The 14,499-nt window shown below is 31.7% G+C and overlaps 1 long non-coding RNA gene across 8 annotated transcripts; it reads right to left on the reverse strand.

The window, feature by feature from the left end:
* Positions 1-5,047: 5,047 nt before the first annotated feature.
* LOC108204136 (uncharacterized) lies at positions 5,048-9,602 on the reverse strand. 8 transcript variants are annotated; one of them, XR_010287919.1, is made up of 11 exons: positions 9,369-9,602; positions 9,195-9,244; positions 8,971-9,007; positions 8,783-8,861; positions 8,536-8,696; positions 8,325-8,447; positions 7,826-8,046; positions 7,185-7,448; positions 6,283-6,413; positions 5,996-6,043; positions 5,048-5,418 (listed from the first exon to the last, which is right to left on the reverse strand). It is a non-coding gene; the product is annotated as an uncharacterized LOC108204136 (long non-coding RNA). The 8 variants fall into 8 exon arrangements; XR_001803666.2 differs by having other exon boundaries at positions 7,826-7,915; positions 8,012-8,447; positions 9,369-9,598; XR_001803667.2 differs by having other exon boundaries at positions 7,826-8,447; positions 9,411-9,597.
* Between the last annotated feature and the right edge of the window lie 4,897 nt (positions 9,603-14,499).

Genomic DNA, 14,499 nt, shown 5'->3' on the forward strand with positions numbered 1-14,499 from the left:
TAGTTTTTTCTGACACAAACCAAAACCTTTAACCCAAAAATCTCCTCAAAGTAGCTTTTTCAAAATTATCTTTTGGGATCCAAACATCTATTACAATCCTCTTATAACTACCAAACACTAACATTCGGGAATTCTAGTCGTCAAACCTCTAAAACAGCTTAAACCTCTATTTTTGCCAAAAATCTTTAACTTCCAAATGGGGTTGTAACAAAGAGATTGGAGTTTGCACGTGGTTATAAATTAAAGAAAAAGTGCATTTTGTTAACGTGCATTTCGAGAGTTCATGCCTTTGTAATATTCTAACTAAATAAAAATTCTACATTTATAATTCTATTTAATTAAATGTTGCTCAATGTGTGTACTTTTATCAATTCCACGTAAGCACGTGAGTTAAAAGTGAATGAAAAGATAGATAAAATTTTCTTTTGCAGATTCTTGGACACTTTATATTGCTCCCACAAACACAGATGCATTGCATCTCGTGTAGACGCACACAGACATTGCCATGGCCATGGGCGGCCTTTATCTCCTCTAGATGCATACGGACAAATATTCTTAGATCTTATTGCCTCATAGATATTATCGCCTCATAGATCATATCGCCTCATGAGTACTTGACTATATATTTCTAGTCTCTTCAACAATTGAAAAATCTAAATCCCCCGCCCCCAAATATTTCCTCTTTCTCTCGCGATTCGGTAGTCTCTCTCCGTAGTAAATACACAAAGGTAAGGTGGTGTGTGTCCGATACGGTAGTGTTTTCTTTGTTGTAAATATCTAAAGGTAAAGTGGTGTGCGTCCATGTATAATCGAGTAATTAGATTGAATGAACTAATAATTAGTAAGTACTCATATGTTTTCTTGCAATTGATTCCAATTTCAGTTTTCGAATTTATACTGAGTTTTCGTTTTTGATTTCTAATTGCAACAGATCTTGCTAAAATTTACTTTAGATATTTTACAGTTATGATCAGCAAAATAAAAGAGGTATAAGATGTGGGGAATGTGAAGGGTAAGAAAAGAAGCTCTGTCACATGACTCCGTGGCCCCGGTGGCACCATCGATGCTATGCAAACATAATAGTCCTCGTTATAATGGTAATAACTCTATGTATTTATCTAGTGTTAATTATGATTTTATTATTTGTATTTCTCATGTTATAATATAATAAATTTTTACTTGGTTTATAAGATCTATAAATCATTGTAATATCCTAAGGATGATCATTATATTATAGAGTTTACCAACTAAATAAAAAACTAAATTATAAAACTAGAATTTACTAATGTCTCAAAATCTGAAAATATTTGAAGAACTGGGAATATTGGTCATTGTTAATTTGTGTGATATTTGAACTTTTTGATGTGCAAAATATGTATAGAATCATATTTGTGTGATATCTAGTGTTAATCATATTTTGCACATCAAAAAGTTCAAATATCACACAAATTAACAATGACCAATATTCCCAGTTCTTCAAATATTTTCAGACATTAGTAAATTCTAGTTTTATAATTTAGTTTTTTATTTAGTTGGTAAACTCTACAATATAGTGATCATCCTTGGGATATTACAATGATTTATAGATCTTATAAACCAAGTAAAAATTTATTATATCATAACATGAGAAATACAAATAATAAAATCATAATTAACACTAGATAAATTCATAGAGTCATTACCATTATAACGAGGACTATTATGTTTGCATAGCATCGATGGTGCCACCGGGGCCACGGAGTCATGTGACGGACCTTCTTTTCTTACCCTTCACATTCCCCACATCTTGTACCTATTTTATTTTGCTGATCATAACTGTAAAATATCGAAAGTAAATTTTAGCAAGATTTGTTGCAATTAGAAATCAAAAACGAAAACTCAGTATAAATTTGAAAACTAAAATTGGAATCAATTGCAAGAAAACATATGAGTACTCACTAATTATTAGTTCATTCAATCTAATTACTCGATTATACATGGACACACACAACTTTACCTTTAGATATTTACAACAAAGAAAACACTACCGTATCGGACACACACCACCTTACCTTTGTGTATTTACTGCGGAGAGAGACTTCCGAATCGCGAGAGAAAGAGGAAATATTTGGGGGGGGGGGGGGGGGGGTTTAGTTTTTTCAATTGTTGAAGAGACTAAAAATATATAGTCAACTACTCATGAGGCGATATGATCTATGAGGCGATAATATCTATGAGGCAATAAGATCTAAGAATATTTGTCCGTATGCATCTACAAGAGATAAAGCCCGCCGATGGCCATGGCAATGTCTGTGTGCGTCTACACGAGATGCAAATGCATCTGTGTTTGTGGGAGAAATATAAAGTGTCCAAGAATCTGTAAAAGAAAATTTTATCTATCTTTTCATTCACTTTTAACTCACATGCTTAGGTGGAATTGAGAAAAGTACACACATTGAGCAACATTTAATTAAATAGAATTGTAAATGTAGAATTTTTATTTAGTTAGAATATTTTAAAGGCATGAACTCTCGAAATGCAGGTTAACAAAATGCACTTTTTCTTTAATTTATAACCACGTGCAAACTCCAATCACTTTGTTACAACCCCATTTGGAAGTTAAAGATTTTTGGCAAAAATAGAGGTTTAAGCTGTTTTAGAGGTTTGACGACTAGAATTCCCGAGTGTTAGTGTTTGGTAGTTATAAGAGGATTGTAATAGATGTTTGGATCCAAAAAGCTAATTTTGAAAAAGCTACTTTGAGGAGCAATCAGCAATTTTTTATTATAAACATCATACTCAAATCAACTGTAGTAATCAGAATCAGAAGGCCGACCTTCAATCTCCTTATATTCTTAAAAAGTTTGCACGCTACACTTTCCTAGGATACAATTGAGATTTTTGAGGATCAAAGTGGTTTGATAGAGACAATTCCTTTTTTCGGTGACAGTCTTTCTTCCAAAGGTCAGTGTCCTGGGGCATGTAGTACCATCATAGTTTTACTTTGTTAGCCCTAGATTCTACAATCTGAGCAACATAAGGTGGATCATCCGGATTAGAGGTCTTATTTATTACTAATTATCAGTTTAATCTAACTACTGAATTATACATGGACACACACCACTTTACCTTTGGGTATTTACTGCGGAGAGAAAGACTATCTGATCCCGACAGAAAGAGGGGACAGGGGTTATGATACTGGTTAGTGGAGCATGATCTTCATTGTTTGCCATATTGCAATGGAATCTTACAACTACCTGAAAAGATATCATACTATGATTTCTTATAACTTTTTAGGACGTGAGAAATATCTAAGGTAGTTTGTAATTTTAATCATAGTACGAAGTTTAAATTATACAAAATCTTGAACAATATTCAATACGTTAGGTTTAAATTAGGTGCAAAATGTCTTAAAAAGACAAATAAAATAAACTGTATTAAAAATATTATTCATAATGTTTTTTATATTGTCCTCTTACTAGATGTGATAAATATGACATGAAAACTTTTTTAGTATAACTTGTACCTTACATAGAAAATAGTTTTCAAGTATATATACAATAAGTACTTACAAAATAAAATAACACATCACCAAAAAAATTACAAAAAATATAAAAATACATACCTTGTATTTCAATTACCTTGATATAAAGGTTGTAAAATATTTGATCTAGGATCCAGTGAGTCACTTCTATGGTCCTTGAGACATCTACAAGAGAAGAAATGTCATCAAAGTTAAATCTCCTCTAATATTATATCTTTTTCAAATACTAGATAAAATTAAAATGAATTATGGGTAAACAAGTTCAAAATTGTAAATAAAAGGAAATTTTAAAAAAAAAAATTTCTTTCTAAAATAACCACAATTGATACAAGGTGCATCTCTACTAACAAACCTTAATTTGATTTATAGGAGCATACCCTCTAAGAATAAAATTAAAGCTATTAGAGATCAAATCAAGTAGATTACACGAGCATAGAGTATAATTTAACATAAAACTAGCAATCTTGCCCGTGCTTCGCACACGGGTAACGTTTGAATTTTTAATTTTAAATAATCGATTGTAATATGTTTTTTTGACAATGCGGTCTTATATGCCTTACAAATTAGTATCTGTTCTAATAATTCTCGGGTGAGCAAGAGTCGAACCCGGTGTCTCGGGACAACAGAGGATAAGCCCACCACTTAGGGTATGTTTTTAATTATAACATAAACTAATAAAAATACAATAAATGCTTATAATGTTACGAACCACATTTGTTACCCACAATGTAATATTAATCGCTCATAATGTTATGAACCACAGTTGTTACCCACAATATAATATTAATCTGATTCGGAGTTTAACGAAATAAAGTTTTATTCAAAACTGAATATCATACTTTACACGGGAGGAGCATTAGTCTTGAAACTTTGGCCAATAAACATAGTAAAGTGCCTGTTGCAGATAAAGGGCAAGATTGCTTCCGCATGTATGATAAAAAGGTCTGAACAAAACTTGAGTTTAATGAACTGCACGAAACCACTGCTTGAACAGTGGAGAATAAGCTCCAAGACAATTGAAAGAAATATTACTTCTCCTCATGGCAGAAGTACCGTATGGAATCTGTAAGCTTAAATCATAATGCAAGCTGCAGATCAAAGAATTAGAAATCGGTTACTTTGCTTGTAACATGATATTGTCATTTGGAAAAGATCTTCATTGAAATTGCATATTTATTGATCTCCATTAAAATTGCATATTTATTGAGCTTGTCAACCAGTGTTTTGAAGCGGTGCGCGTTTAGCTTAGTTTTGGTATTCAGAAGATCAGCTTATTTCCAATACTGACAGGCATTGTTTTTAAATGTCATAACTCATAAGTGAGCGAAAGACCTGTAAATGTGAAAATTATTGTTTCCATAGTAGAAGGTCGCTTATCGCTCTAACAAATTAGATTTACACTGCAAAATCTGTTCACGGAGTTAATTTATAAGATTAGTACACAAAAGTTGCTCCTTTACATAAACTAAAATTAAGAAAAACACAAATATTAATAATATAAAAAATAAATGCCATTAAAAAGGATTTAAAAAAAATAACTATAGCCATAGAACGGAGCGAATAAAATGGTATTATCAACCACACATAACTGGAGACAATTTCCGGAGTCTTACAAAATTCAGTTCTTAGCTGCCACACTTTTATGATATTTGGTAGTCCAGTCGGGTCAAAAAAATTTGCAATATACTTAATGTGCAAAATATTGACATGAAACCTCGTCCACGTCAACAACATGGAAAGCATGCGGCACCCTGATTTCTTTTTCCAACTACAGGACAGCAGGAACTCTATCAACAGTACTTTGGAGGTTATGTTTTGACATGTCTGTTGAAAGCATCTGTAGAGAAACTCTTGTGGCAGGGTGAAAACTTTGATCCAATTTTTATAAATAGAATCTACAAAAATGTAAAGCGCATACTGAGATGGTCTAGTCTAATTTAATATTACAAAACATAATGCTCGACAGATACATGATGTGATGACTGCTACTTACAAATTTTACAGTTAATAACTAAACATCTGAAAGTGATTCAACACATGACCTAGCTTGAATATTTAAAAAATAGAAGCAAAAAATTAAATGCTTCTTACATACCTATAGCAGAAACATTAGGAAAAAAAAGAGAAAATCACCTCATTTTTTTCTCAAACTTTTAAGTTGTTTTCTCATCAAGTGGCACACTCTCATGTCTTCCTCCTTCTACCTCAAATATTATTTAAGTTACAATAGCATTCATAATCACACACACTGGCATATTATTACTACATTTATTAAGTCGGCTGCTGAGTGTTTACCTCCATACTACCCAGACTGTGATCTTAATGCTGGAAACAGGACAATCATTTGCTATTTGATGTGTGAAAGTAATATTCGAGTAAATTGCCGAGTTTATGCGGCCAATTCCAAAAACAATTCTAAACAAATTAAAGCTTAGACTTGACATATTTTAAATCATCAAAAACAATCATCACCTTTCCAATCACCTTTCTATCCCTAGTGGCAGCAAATGCAAGGTTGGCCTGCCAAAAGCATAACATATATATATTAGTTCTACTGTCTAATCCGAAATGAAGATAACAGTACAACACAGTTCATGTGATTTTTAAGCAAAAATACTCATAATCTATCATATAGCAAAACTCCTATAGCCTCAAATTATTGAATTATATTAGACATTAATAACTATAAGAATTATTAAAAAAAAATAAAAAATAAGGACCACTTCGATACAAAAAAAAAGTGACTAAGAGCATGTAACCTGTCACAGGCTGAAAGTATGAGACACATTAATGGTAATTAAACCCTTAGCAGTTCATTCAACGAATCTTCAAGAACTCCGGGTTTGTTTAATTTATGACTTTCCAAGCAAAGCCCATGAATTGTCCAATTCTGCAAAGTGATCAAAAGAATCGATAAACCATACAGGCAAGAGTCATAATTGACAAAAGATTAACACAAAGACCGAACATTAAATAGTTTATTTTTGATAAAACTGTGTTGTGTGTTCATGTACTCTCATGTACTGCAAAACAACAATGTTTAAGTTGGCCCCGTCTTTTAACGATATGAGTAGACAGTAAAAAAGCAATGTAAAGCTCAGTAACAAACTACACTTCAAACAACCAATGACTTCTCGGAATGGTTTATACGCAAACAGATTTTGACAGGGTGATAAGCTCTGTACACCTCACTACGCAACAACTTATAAGGTCTTTTATTAGAAACTTCCAAGAAATTATTTTATTTAGGAATTTTAGTATGGTGAGATTCTGTTTTTCTTTTTAGTGCAAGAGGAACTCACCAAATTAAAAAAATGTGTACTAAGCAAACATCACATTTGTTAATCTTAATGGCTTGTGTATGGGGTTACAAATCCAGTTGATCCTTGGGTCATTGCGGATAGTAGTGTGAGCAGCATCAACCGAAATTACTTCAAAGTACTTGTATGTTGAATCCTTAATAACAAATGTGACGTAGTTATTAATGGCCCCTCTATTAACAATTAACATCCATAAAACCAATGACAGATGAGCACTACAGTAAATTTCTGAACAAATAAAAGTGCAGATGCATAGAGATGACTGGCAAAGTAAATATTTCTCATCCATTAGACTGATACATCATTAAAATCATGTCAAGTGCATAGAAATGTCTGCATACCTCATTAACCCGGTAAGAATTGAGAACCTTTAGGCTAGCAAGTTTTCGCCCAGCACATTCCTCAGCAACTATTATGATAGATCTAACCTGATAAATCTTAAAAACTATGAACCTGATAAATCTTCTATAATGCATTGCCCGAAACTTCACTAATAGCCAATGCGGAATCCTTGAATCCTTTATATGATTTTACAATTTGAATCCAGTTTGGTACTTGAATTAACAGTTATGGTAGTATACATGTCATAACGCCACACTTGGAATCTGGAAAAAAAATCAAAAATATATCAAGAGCCTAAATATGTATTGAGATAACTTTATACAAACTTAGCATTTTTTGTCAAATACATTATCAACCTGCTTTATCCGTTAGAATGAAAAGGCTAATAACTTGAAAAATTCATCCAAACTTGATAAATGAATATCCCTCCTACTTTTTCGGACATCAATATTCAATAATGTATATATATAGCAAGCCCTATTACTTGTTCTATTTTCTCTTCAGTTATCCAACAACATAGACAACATACTATTAACATAAACACCATAAGCAGTATTGAAAACTGGTATGAAAATTAAACTAAGGGAAAGTTTATGACTTCAAGTTATCCAGTAGTTAAAGCAAAATTAGAGTTTCTCACCAAGTTCATCAAGTTCAGTATTTTAAAAGATTCCCACATCAAGTTCATCTTGAATCTTGCCAAGACTTCTGCTTTAGAGCATAGCCCCATCTGTAGCAATATAAAATGTCAGTTTCAAAGCATTCTGCAACAAAGTCATTGCTGTAATTCAACCACATCAAAAAACACGATTCTGCTGGTACCTACCCAGCGATATTTATTGTCAGGACTTATATGTTTCACTGTAGAAAGCAAAGAATCTGCGTTTAAAAAAATAGACCAATAGAAATCCTAGAACCCCGCATTAACTTATTTGCTTTTACACACATCAGCAACAAAATAGAGTTTCTTTATGAAAATCTTTTCTTCATTAACAACTAATTTATACGTGGCTCACAATAGGCCAATGATACCTAATATTAAATAATATGAATTGAAACAATATGTGCAAAAAAATGATCAACAAAACAGTAAAAATATAAATGTCCTAAAATAGGGTCCTTTAAAATATCACACTCGCCGGATGAATGAGACTTAAAACCGGAAGAGATTGTAGAGGATTGTAATTGAAATGGAGGCAACTTTGCAAGGGATGTAGTCTTCCTCACTGTGTCCCTTACAACTGAAAAAGGTGACCTTGTAGCTGTGAAGACAAAAGCAACACATGTAGAGCTTGTATATATAAGGATCATGTATGCATTAGATGTTTTTAAAATATAACAGACAATCACCTCCGTGGAGCCTCCTTTGCAATGGCGTAAAATATTACAACAAAATTGACTTGAACGTGTTGCAGAGAAATTAAGCATTATCAATCGCACCTGATGGTTTGTGTGACACCAGACTTAAACCTGGGTGTTGAAATTTTTTCTCCCATGAAAACTATTAAATGCTGCAAAGACATTAACTTTAAAATTGACAAAACTGTTTATATATCTAGGAAACACAGACCAATATCATTGGTAAACATAATATAACCTGAATCCTGTGAATCAGCAGAAAGCGAATCCAACGAAATAATGGGCGCAGTAGTAGAATTCCTAACACTTAGAATGCACTACACATTTAAACAAAAACTTTAAAAAAAACAGTCAAAAATTCTACTCGGCCTTTAATCAAACACGTGGAAAGCGACGTGAAGATATATAAAAATTAAATATAATTACCCATTACAATGTCGCTTGGAGATGAGAACAACATGATCTAGTTCAAAGCAAAAATAAAATTACTCGATTAAAAGCAAGCATATTCAGTGATAGTAATACTATTATGTAAACTCTTATAGAGCATTATGTAATCAAAATCAAAGAAAAGAGTAAACCAATGTAGGTCGCAAGAGAAAATTTAATGCAGAAAATCATGGAACAATAAGAACACTAAGCATACATACCTCCGTGGTCCATAGATGGAACGATACAAACAGTGACGGTGATATGATGTCTGCACAAAGTTTAAAATCAAGAACGGAGACTGTAAAAATTGATAAGTATAACAAAGTGGAGGCACTTTGAAGCCTGCATTGACGGAGAAACAAAGAATGAAAGATGGAAAGAAATGTGAATACATGAATGGTACAAAATGAATTGAAAGTGGGTATGGGTCAGACCCATTTTCCATGGCCACCAATATGATCTATATTCGTATAGAGAAGAACTGCAGTATGATTAATCCAGCAGCCTTGAATGGAAAGTCGTGGAGTTAACAGTTCCTGAAATGACGGGAAAAAATAACCCACCGACGATTTCAAAAAAATATGTGGAGCGCCCGCTTTCTGTCGGATCCAACGCGAATCGAAGCTGTTCTTAGTTCTACTGTGCAACGGGTCAATGGGTCAGTACCCGCTAGAACTTGGATGATCCAAAGTTCCTCACAGATTACTTTTAAACCCCTGGATAGTACTTGGGAAAAAAAGAAAGAAGGGTAGAAAGAGTAATTTGGCATCCTGTTTGTATTCACAAATTAGGATTATATAGATAGATATAGATAACATTAGCATGTAAAACATAGAGTAATTGAATGAGTGTATGAGTATACTTACACGTAATACCCAATATATACAAATTGAGGGTAAAAGAATTCAAGATAAGCCATAAGATTAAGATTAACTGAGCTAAATTATGAGGTAAGAGAAGAGGCGGCGGTGTGCTATGCCAGTCTTGAACTAAGAGGATTAGGGTTTTTCGTCAATGAGTCGGTCAAGGTTGAAATTATATGTCTGGTGTATGGGCTCAATGGGCTTTTGTTTAAATTTTGGTAAATTAAATTTTGCTTAAACTCTAACTTGTATAGCCCAACTCCTAAAATGTATATTAATTAGTTGGCTAAAACTGAAAGGATAGGACGGGTCTTGTTTACATTTAAATTCACTCACATGGTCTATAAGTTGAATTGTTCAATAAACTTACGTGGATAAAAGAATTTCAAAAAGTTTTTCCTTTATTTTCACTTAGCACCCAATACCAAAAGTCTATATTTACTATATCGAGTAGTTTGTATTTAAATAGTTGTATTTATTAATTATTATATTTTAATTAAAAAATTTGTCTATCTAAATATTTGTAGTTGAATAACTTAAATTTTACAAAAAAAAATTGAATTTCTGAAAAAAATATTCATTACCAATCACTTTAAAGTAAATTTACCCAAACACATAAATAATGTATAATTAGTAACTTAATTATACGACAATTATATTTCCTTAAATTAAAAGTGATTCATTATATATTAATCAAACACATTGATAAATACTAATGTTTACTACTAATTATTATAAAAAGATCAAATAACTTTTTCTTTCTCTTCCATTTGTTTCATATATAAAACATACAATATTAAGTGTAATATATATATTTTTTCTCTTATGTAATATTAATAACTTAAAAAATAACACTTGACGTAGTTATTGTGCTTAAATGGCTTTTATCAGCTTTCTGTCGACAAATTACGTGATTGGTTAATAATTGCTCGGGTGATTTTTCTTTTCTATTAAAACTTGTTTTGTTAGGACTACCTCTTTTCTTGGCGTTACCTCGTTCAAGAATTGTTTTTATCCAATCAGTAGGAATCAATAGAAAAGGCAAATCATTAACTCGAAAAATCTTGTAGGTTTAAAATTTAATTTTCAATAAAATGTATTTCTTCAAGCCACTATTCGGAATATAAAAGACTCTTATTTTCTTATATTTAATATTTTTAACAAATTAACTTAAAAAGGAACCATAATACTAATAAAATTAAGTAATGTTATACTAATTGTGTAACCTAAATATTGGATTATAGAGAAATAATACACTCCTTCCCACCTTTGGCTATTCATGGTCATCTTTAACCGTATATATTGATAAAACCTGAGGTTGCTATAAATTCAATCTGGTGAATTAGTTACGTACAAATGATCTCCTCTATAACTATTTAATACAAAGCTAAAGATATGACAATTATACTATAGTACATGTTCTTTAACTCTCAAGCTCCTGCATCTCTCTTCGTGCTTAAGTGTTGGAGTGGGAACACAAAGTGAAGTGAATGCACAGAATACATATATGATTTGTAGACTTGTTGTGACGTGGCTGAGTTGAGGCCAAAGGAATCGGTCTTTTCAAAACAATATTTCTTAAGTTGTTCATTCCCACTCAACTGTTCCAATATTGATCAATTAACAAATAAACAATTAAATCAATCACTCCTTATCATTAGAATAACTCGTTCCTTATATTAAAAAACTGTTTTCGTGGTAGACGGTCCAGAATATTATTTTCTTGGTAGACTATCCAGTATACCAAGACTATCCTTCTCATTTGTAAGTACAATTAGCAAGCTTGTGGGGAACTTAGTTTTTGCTTCAAATATTGATTAAAATAAATCAATCATATGCTCACAAAATTCTTCCTGTACTTCAACTAAATCACTCATAATTAATTAGCCTCAAAATCCTCGAACTTTATTGTCACCGAGGCTTGAACATATTATTGAACTTCTTCCCGTGATTTATGATAAACTGCAGATGTCTTTAATATAAATTGATCTTCTGTTTTTTGCCTAATTGTCTTGACTTAAGATTCCCATGAGATTAATATTGTTTTTCGTCTATAATTTATTGAGTTATTTGTCCTCTATTATGGAGATGCTTTTCAAGGTAAGTGATCATGACTTATGACCTCCATAAGACCTAACCAGTTCATTCTAAGGTGAGGACTCTCCTCAGTATATAGTGAGTTGTGACTGTCTTAAAACTTTGCAAACCAAATGGTTCATGTATATGTTTTTGGCTTATTGACCACGAAATGACCAATATACATAAACATCTATGCATTAAGACCCATGTATGAGTGTTAGGTCAAAGATCCCAAACCATGAAAGACTTTATGTTCCCAAGCATAAATTCCCTCATACTAAATGGGAAAAATCTAGTCAATTACACAAAATTATTGTGTGTACTTTATTGCTATTTTTTATACATATACATTTTTTAATATTTTCATTTATATTTGTTTTATATAATATTTATACCTTACACCTCCGACCAAACTTAAGCTATTATATATGTACTAAACTCAAACGCAATGCTAAAGATTCTAATCATCAACAAGAGGTTACCCCTCAACAAATAGGCATGTTAACTCCCAATTCATGAGCCACATAAGATTCTGTTAATAAATAATTAAGCTTTACACTAGTGAAACTAAGCATTGTAACATCATTAACACGTGATGATAACAAGAGATTAAATTAATAACAAGTTACACAATATATCATCATCGGATACTCACTTAGGATACCAATAATAAGGGATCATCCTATGTTAATATATATATATATAGTCCATGTAGTACCGTAGACCACGTATGTTCTGCAACTTTAGAATGGCATAAAAACATTGCAAAATGTATGAAACTTGTTATTTTGTGAAATACATTCTATAAATATCACTATTTCAAGAAAAATATTGAAAATCATTTATGTTCGACAAGTAGAACACATATGTTCTGTAATATGTAAATATGTTCTGCAAACATAACATGTTTTGCAGAATAATGTGTTTTTCACTATTTAACTTGTAGAATGTTTAGGACTGTCAAAACTTTTAACAAAATAATAATGTGTATAGAACATGATTTGCAAAATAACACATTTTGCAATGTTTTTATGTCATTCTATAGTTGCAGTACTACAGTAAATATGTGGATTACATGGAACTTTGTTCATACATATATATAGGTAAATATTTTATGAGTCAAATGCAGTTGATATAAACTAAAATATGCAATATATAAGTATTTATCCTAACATGAAAATTTTAAAAATAAGTTATAGAGTTATACTTTATTGAACCATTAAAGTGTGTGCCGCGTGTGCGACCCCCAATGTATACAACTCTCAGGGCCGGAAGGGGTATTAAATAAATGATGATGCCTCGGAGGCATCGTTTGTTTAATACTGAGACATCATTTGTTTAATACTCCCACCGTCCCTCTGGTTTGTATATATTAGAGGACGCGACACGTACTTTAATACTTCTATAATTTATAGCTCTATAACGTATAGCGATATGTGACTCCTAGTTACTTGTTATTTGTGTTAATATTACTCCTTTCAAAGTGTCTAATTTGCCTATTCTTAAATCTTAATCGCAGGCTGTGCATTTGCGGGAATCGTTACAATCCGGATTTGTATGTCCAATGTTACATATGCAAATCAAGGTATATAGTATCCATAATTATAAAAACAATTATTGTTTTATGTATCAATGTATGTGCTTTATTTTCATTTCTAGCATTTCAAAAATGGAAATCTTGAGGTGCATACATGAAACTCTTTTATTTACTCATGTTGAATGTTGAATAGATTCTATATTTTCATAAGAAGTGTGATAACCCCTTTTCAACTATAAGTTGGTTAACTCAATAAGAACTATTATTTGCTTAAACGTCCATGCCCTGTGATTTTAACTCTAATAGAAGTTTCTGTGTTGTGTTGATTGTGCTTTCATTGTTCTTGGTAGGAAAGAGTTCGTGTATTATATTTTGTGATAAATGCAAGAACTCTCCTAGCCAGGTCAGACTTGTTGGGCTTAGGGTGTGTTATACATCTTGTTCTACCTTTTTTGACATTTTCTACTTTCATAATACTCATGAGCAAGCTGCCGGGAAACGCTTTGAAAGGCATCTCAAGTTCCTAGAATGTGCAAAGATATCTAAATAAGAAAATAGAAGTTGATATTTCATATAAAATCCTCCTCCCACATACAAAAATATATGATTTTGTCCCCTAGCCCATTCCCATTTTTGGGCTAAAAAAAAACTGATCATACTAAAGAATATCAGGAACAATACAATAATGCTACTAAACAAGCACCAAGCCCATTCCCATTTTTCATCATTTTAAATATATCAAAAATAAAAATTTATAAATAATTAAAAGGCCGTGTGCATTCCACAACGTATAGGCTAGTATAATATAGTATGAGCAGACTCATATCAAAACTCAAAAATAACTTTATTTAAGTAATATTACAACATTTTAAGTCCTTAATACAAAAATAGTAACAAGACTTTATTACTATTTAAGGTCTAAAAGAAGAGTTTTATCCTTTATGTAATGCAGTTTGTCGTTTGCCACACCCTGGACAAGTAGAATACAAGGTGGATACAAATATGAATACTTAAAAATATGAATAATGCAGTTTCTCCTTAGGT

The sequence above is a fragment of the Daucus carota genome, chromosome 9 (assembly GCF_001625215.2).
Source record: "Daucus carota subsp. sativus chromosome 9, DH1 v3.0, whole genome shotgun sequence".
Classification (NCBI taxonomy): domain Eukaryota; kingdom Viridiplantae; phylum Streptophyta; class Magnoliopsida; order Apiales; family Apiaceae; genus Daucus; species Daucus carota.